The following is a 6,136-nucleotide window of genomic DNA, read 5'->3' as shown; positions in this document are numbered from 1 at the left end:
ACAGGACCAAATTACAAGTAAACCCCTAAGCCATCGCAAACATGGATAATCTTGGCAACCGATAATACAATTAATTTTCGACTCATAATCACTTTTTAAAGTTAAAATTTAGCTCAAGTACGACATAGGTAAATCGCGCGTATTAAGCAATGTTGCTTTAATGGACTTTAAAGAGTCCGATAATGAGAACAAGTGATAGACGTCATGTAGGTTCTTGCAAACAACTCTGAGCGGGTTAAACAGTTCGTAATTATATTTGCATTGACTAAGCTTTATCAGGATAAAGTGCCTAGAGAAGCGGTTAGGGACATTAAAGCCTATCTCACGAAGTAATGCGGGCGAGTCAATTGTACCATTTATTAATTTGATTAAGAAGGAGACCCCAAGAACAAATCTACGTTTCCCCAGTAACGGTAAGGATAACAGAAGCAACCTATTTTCATAGGGTGGAAGAGGGGCAATCGGGCCCCAACCCAAATTCCTAAGAGCAAACAGCAAGAATTGCTTTTGAACAGATTCAATTGAATCTACGTAGCACCTATATGAGGGAGACCACACAACAGAGGCATACTCAGGTATTGTAAATTTCTTTCTGCAATTTTCTCTTTAACTTTTCTTCCAATTTATCTTTGAAGATCAAACTTTTCCGTGACATCATCCATAATTAGAGGAGCAGAAGCAGCATCCTTTGCCGCTCGATCAGCTTGCTCATTTCCCAATAAACCGATGTGACTTGGTACCGAAAACATTTTAATTTTCGGCTCGGGTGTTGTGTTTATATTCCTTAATTTGTTAATGGTGCTACATCTCGAAGTCGAAGGATTCCGAATAGCTTGTAATACAAACGAACTGTCGTTAACAAGGAGTTTGTTTTTATGGGCAAGGTTCGCAGTGTGAAGGATAGCTGAAAGTTGAAGTAGTTTCGTGAAATATGTGATTGAGAAGAAGGTACAAACAATAGTCAATTGCAGATGGTGACTTTGGAATTTTCTTCGTAATAATAATCTTTTTCACGTAATCACCGATAATAGATTTGTTTGAATTAAGAAGCTTGGAGACTATTTTAGCTTTTAACTCATAAAGTCTATTTTCTAAAGTTGGGAGACCAGTTTCAATTATAATATTATTTATGGGCGTCGTCCGAAAAGCATAACAACTTGCTCTGGCGGCTTGGTGATAGACCGGTTTAAAGATGTTGGTATTAGATTTGCAGCTATTGCCGTAAATTATCGAAGCATGGTCAAGCTTGCTTAACACAACCGTTTTAGTAAGATAAGCAACAGTGTTAATATGCGCATGGCTTCTCCAAGCAACGTACTGTATAAAATTCACCCTTGTTAAAAGTGAGTTTTTTAGTCGAAGACAGGGTGTTTTCCAACGATAATTGTTGGAAAACGTGAGCCCGAGACCAAGCAGCGTCTGCATGTTTAGTACTGGTAAGTCGTTAATATGCATCAGAGGATCTTGATTGCTTTCGTATTCGCACCACACTTTCCAAAGTAATTAGAAATCTTATCTGAGTCAGTTAAAGATCCATTGGGAGTGCAGAAGAATCCAGTATATGATTCGGGTGGACTAGGATTAAGAGAGCTTCTACAATGGGTTTCTTGATGCGATAAAAAGCTTGTAATTTTTGGGTCATCATTCAGTTTGCTGAGTTTATATACTTCAGTCACTACTGGATCGCCTTTTTCGCGAACAATTTCATCTTCCGGCACATGCTTTAAGCACGGGCCATAAATTACGCCTCTAACTGAGTTAAGTTTTCCATGCAATTTAGAGGAAATAGCACATAGATTAGCTAACGATTTCGATTTTGTGAGCTTCTCGGTTGCGCGCAGGTTCCCAGCGAGGACCAGTAAATTCCCATCGCAAAGAATTGAGATAGAGTCTATGTATGTTGTAATGCTATCTAGGGCTTTTTTTATAGCAAAAGGTCTAATTTGGGAAATTATTACTCTAGCACCGGTTGGAGAAATAACAATATATTTTTTGTCGATAGGAGTGATGTCACTGATTGGCAGCACCGGAAAGTCAGAATTTTTAAGTTTATTCTTTGGGGGGATGCGTCAGCTAATAGATGAAATCTATTCGAGTTTTTATCTTGCGGGCCCGCGGCCATTATGCCTTATGGTTGTCTATTATTTGGTTATTTGTGAAATAACCACTCACTTGAAAAGGTTTGGGAAACTACTGAGGGTAATGTCAAATGTTTTCAATTTTTTATTTTTCCTTTTTTTTTGTTGTATGTAAAGGAAAACAAAGAAAACTTGAACGCATATTGTATGAGCGATGCTCCAACAATTTATGAAAATGGAAAAAATTGAGCCCGCCTAGCCAATATTATAGTATATCAAAATATAATTTTTATATCTATACCTTTAAAAGTGGCACAAACAAGCTTCAAAATCCCCACAACATGTATAAATCTTTCGCCAATTTTAAATCTGCACTGCACCTAAGCATGTCCGTCTGTTCGTTTATCTGTGTGTGCCGCGGTGTAGTATTTGTGGTAAACACACTCACGTTACCGAAAATGAAAACACTGCCTACAAATTTGCAAAAGAATTTGGGAGGGACCTGAACTTTTCACAGGACACGCCCACAACGTCCACAAGCCTTTTCGACAAAGACGTTTATTTTGAAGGTAGAAAAAATCAGCCGCGCCCGCTCCATGTTATAGAATATAAAAGTTCAGTTCTTTTATTTTTTTAACTATTTTAGGATAACGGTGATACGAACGAATATAATTTTCGTACTTGATAGCCTGTGAATCTGTTTTTTCAGCTTGTGAATCTTCTTTTAGCTTACGAAACCATTCTATTTTGAAAAGCTGTTCTACGACAGCATTAAACAAAATTGTGTAGGGAATTTTTTACTTGTTTTGCGATTTTCACTTGAGCTAACAATTCACGGTTCTATAGAAAATGGAGGAAATGCAGCACACTGAATTTGTCATATACAAAGATATGAACTTTATCAAGCCGTGATATTCTTTATGTTTAATCAAGTCTAGCTGATCGTATCTCTCCTGAGACCACAATTCCAAGAGTTCCATTCCGTAGTTTAAATTTTTAAATGACTTTAAGTCACGCATAAGAGAAAAACCTTCAAAATAGATGTATAATTAGATGATTTTCTACTTTCATTTAAAGTCCAACACTACAGAAAATCTAGCAACTTTCATTTGGTATGATATAAGTAATAATTTGAAATATTCAGAACGTCTACATGAGGTGAGAGCCTACAAAACTGGCAAAAAGATACAGATATAACCTGTCATCGCAACCTTAATCTACAATTGATAGCCCATACAATGATAGCCCATCACACCAATAGATATTACTGATTAATTCCTACAAATTCATTTTTTTTTTCTTAATATTAGCACTAATATTAATAACAAGTACTTGGGACTAAAAAATAATAATTATTATTATCACTGGAATCGGACCGCTCTCTCGATCACCTTCCACATAGCATCTTATTTTAACAAATCATAAGAAACAATGATATAATCTTTTCTAAAATGATATAAAAATTCGGAATCGGGTGGAGATGCTTTTGAACCCATGCGCTTGGAAACTGAATCTTTACATGATAGGAAGGCATAGTTTTCAATATCTTTTGGCGAAAATTCGTTCATTATAATAATTTGACATAAAACTTAACCTTAATCTATGAACCAGGCACCGCTAAAAAGATTCCATAAGTACTCAAGAAATCTTGGAAGAAGTGAAAAATAAAATGCATCAAGATGAGGTAGGTAAGATCAACAATCTGGGAAGTTCGCTTGTTTCTGCAGATTTTCAAACACCGAATGATAAAAAAAACCCATATTGGAGGAACCGAAGGAATTCGTATAAAATCAAGTAAGAGAATTTCTAGGCTGTTTACAAAAAAAGGACTATGAATGTAATGTATGTAATGTATGAAGGCCTCCTAAACGAATTTCGTCAAAGTGAAAGTGATGGTGATATTGAGGATAATTTTCTTTGTACAAAACATAAATTTATTTGTAAAAAGCAAAGCATCTTTAACAAGCAGAAAAAAGGAGGCGATTACCCCAGTTGTAGCAACAAGTTGTCAACAGATGAGAAAAAGTCGAACATAAAAGTTGATGAATAGAAAAGTGAATGGGTTCTTACTCAAGATAATGCGAAGCAGTTTGCATGTCTACAGACCGATGATACACCATTGTTGGTTCTTGATGATGGATCGAAACAAACCGTTTTAAAATCTCAAAATACTTGGCAACATTTAAACGTTGGGCAATCGGCTTTAAATATTCCAATGATGATTCGTAACTAACGCTTGCTGTCATTAAATCAAAAGAAAAAAGGACAAACAGCGAGCAATCAGCCAGAAGGACTGCATACTCCAAAAATGGTTCGAAAACATTTGTTAACGTTACCCAAGAATCCTGGCAAAAAACTTAACGTGAGATCATTCGACATTTCAAAGACAAGAATCTATTCCTATTAATTTAAGGTCACCACCAAACGAACTCTGTGAGCCACCCAACAGAAATTCATTACAAACCGAGACTACGACACCCTAATTAGAGGAGCTTGTTAAAAATGCTGTTGAAACAAGTACACCATGCATCAGTAGGAAAATGCCCCTTCAGAAAATGGAAAAAGATCCCGATATAGTATTAACGGTAAACCTACAAAAGAAGTGGCGGTTATCGGGCTTAAGACGTACACGTACTACTTCAAAGACAATAAAGAGAATTGATGAAACGCGCAATTATATGTATATATGTATGTATATATATTTCTAATAATTTGTATGTATATATATATATATATAAATAATAAATAATATTTTTTTTGTTTCAACTCTCTAGCAATACGTATCTTATATGAGGAGAAATTATTAAAAGAATATAGGACAAAGGACATCGTCCAAATGCACATCAAGTGAGAAGACTAAAAGATCCATTAGGACCCTCATTTAGAAATCATTTTAAAGGCGATCTAAGCTTACCTGTCTGTCTGTCTTATGTCGGTTGTTTGATTGTGCACGTGTGGCATGGATAAATAAAAAAACGGAAATGTAAATGCAAACTAATGACAAACATTCAAGTGCTTCTCCCTAGGTCCTATGCTTATCAGAAACACATTTCTACCAGTATGTGTCTAAACGAGATTCTTTTTACCATCGCAATTGAGAAAGCAAATGGAAACCAGGTAGTTATGCTTCGTTCAGACATCAATAAAGCGTATGACGGTGTCGATCTGGGAAAACTAGGTCAAATTCTAATTGATTTTAATATACCGTCACAATGTAGAGTGTGGATCCTAAATTTCCTTTCGTCGCGAACTCTTGTGTTAGGATAAAATTCAGTTGAAGTTTGTGGAGGTCTACCTCAAGGTCTACCTACATCCGGTGTACCGTAAATGTGAACTCAATTCTGAGACGCTGTATTGGTCTGTTCTCCTCGACACCAGTATCAATCTTACGTTCCATTTCGTATGAACTTCCTGTGGCAAAGACAATTTTTCTTCTAACTGCAAAAGAACTTCTCAAGGTCAAAATTTTTAAACCTGTTTTTTTTGATAAAGTCCTCTCCAAACATAATGATGTCTTCTGTAGTTACTCAAGCTGTTACAAAAAATTCAGTATCATTTTCAATAAAGTTAACACAATTCATGAAAAGTGCGTCTTGGAATTAAACATGCTTAATTCGATCATCAATTCCAAAAAAAATCGGTCAAGTTCTTGTCTTCGAACTGTATGTCGGCAAAAAATCAATTTCCATATTGAAAATAATTTCAAAATATACGCAACGGACGGATCAGTAATTTCGGACATTTCTAACTTGCCAGTTATAGAGTATCCAAATTTACTTTTAGGAAAATTCAAAGTTCGGCAAGAGTTATCATCCACCTTCATTGAACTTCTGGATATCAGACAGACAATCTTCTTTACAACGATTCTTTTTAGATTATATTCACAAACACGACAAGAAAAGATAGAAAGCGAAATAAAAAAAAAGTAATAGACAACAATTTTATTTACAACCAAATTATAAATGAAATTATAACAAATTATAAATTATAAATAAATGAAAAATAAATTGTAAATAAAATTATAACCAATTATAAATTATAAATAAATAAAAAATATA

This window comes from Glossina fuscipes, unplaced genomic scaffold (assembly GCF_014805625.2).
Source record: "Glossina fuscipes isolate IAEA_lab_2018 unplaced genomic scaffold, Yale_Gfus_2 221, whole genome shotgun sequence".
NCBI classification, from domain to species: Eukaryota; Metazoa; Arthropoda; class Insecta; order Diptera; family Glossinidae; genus Glossina; species Glossina fuscipes.
This window is presented reverse-complemented; position numbering follows the sequence as displayed.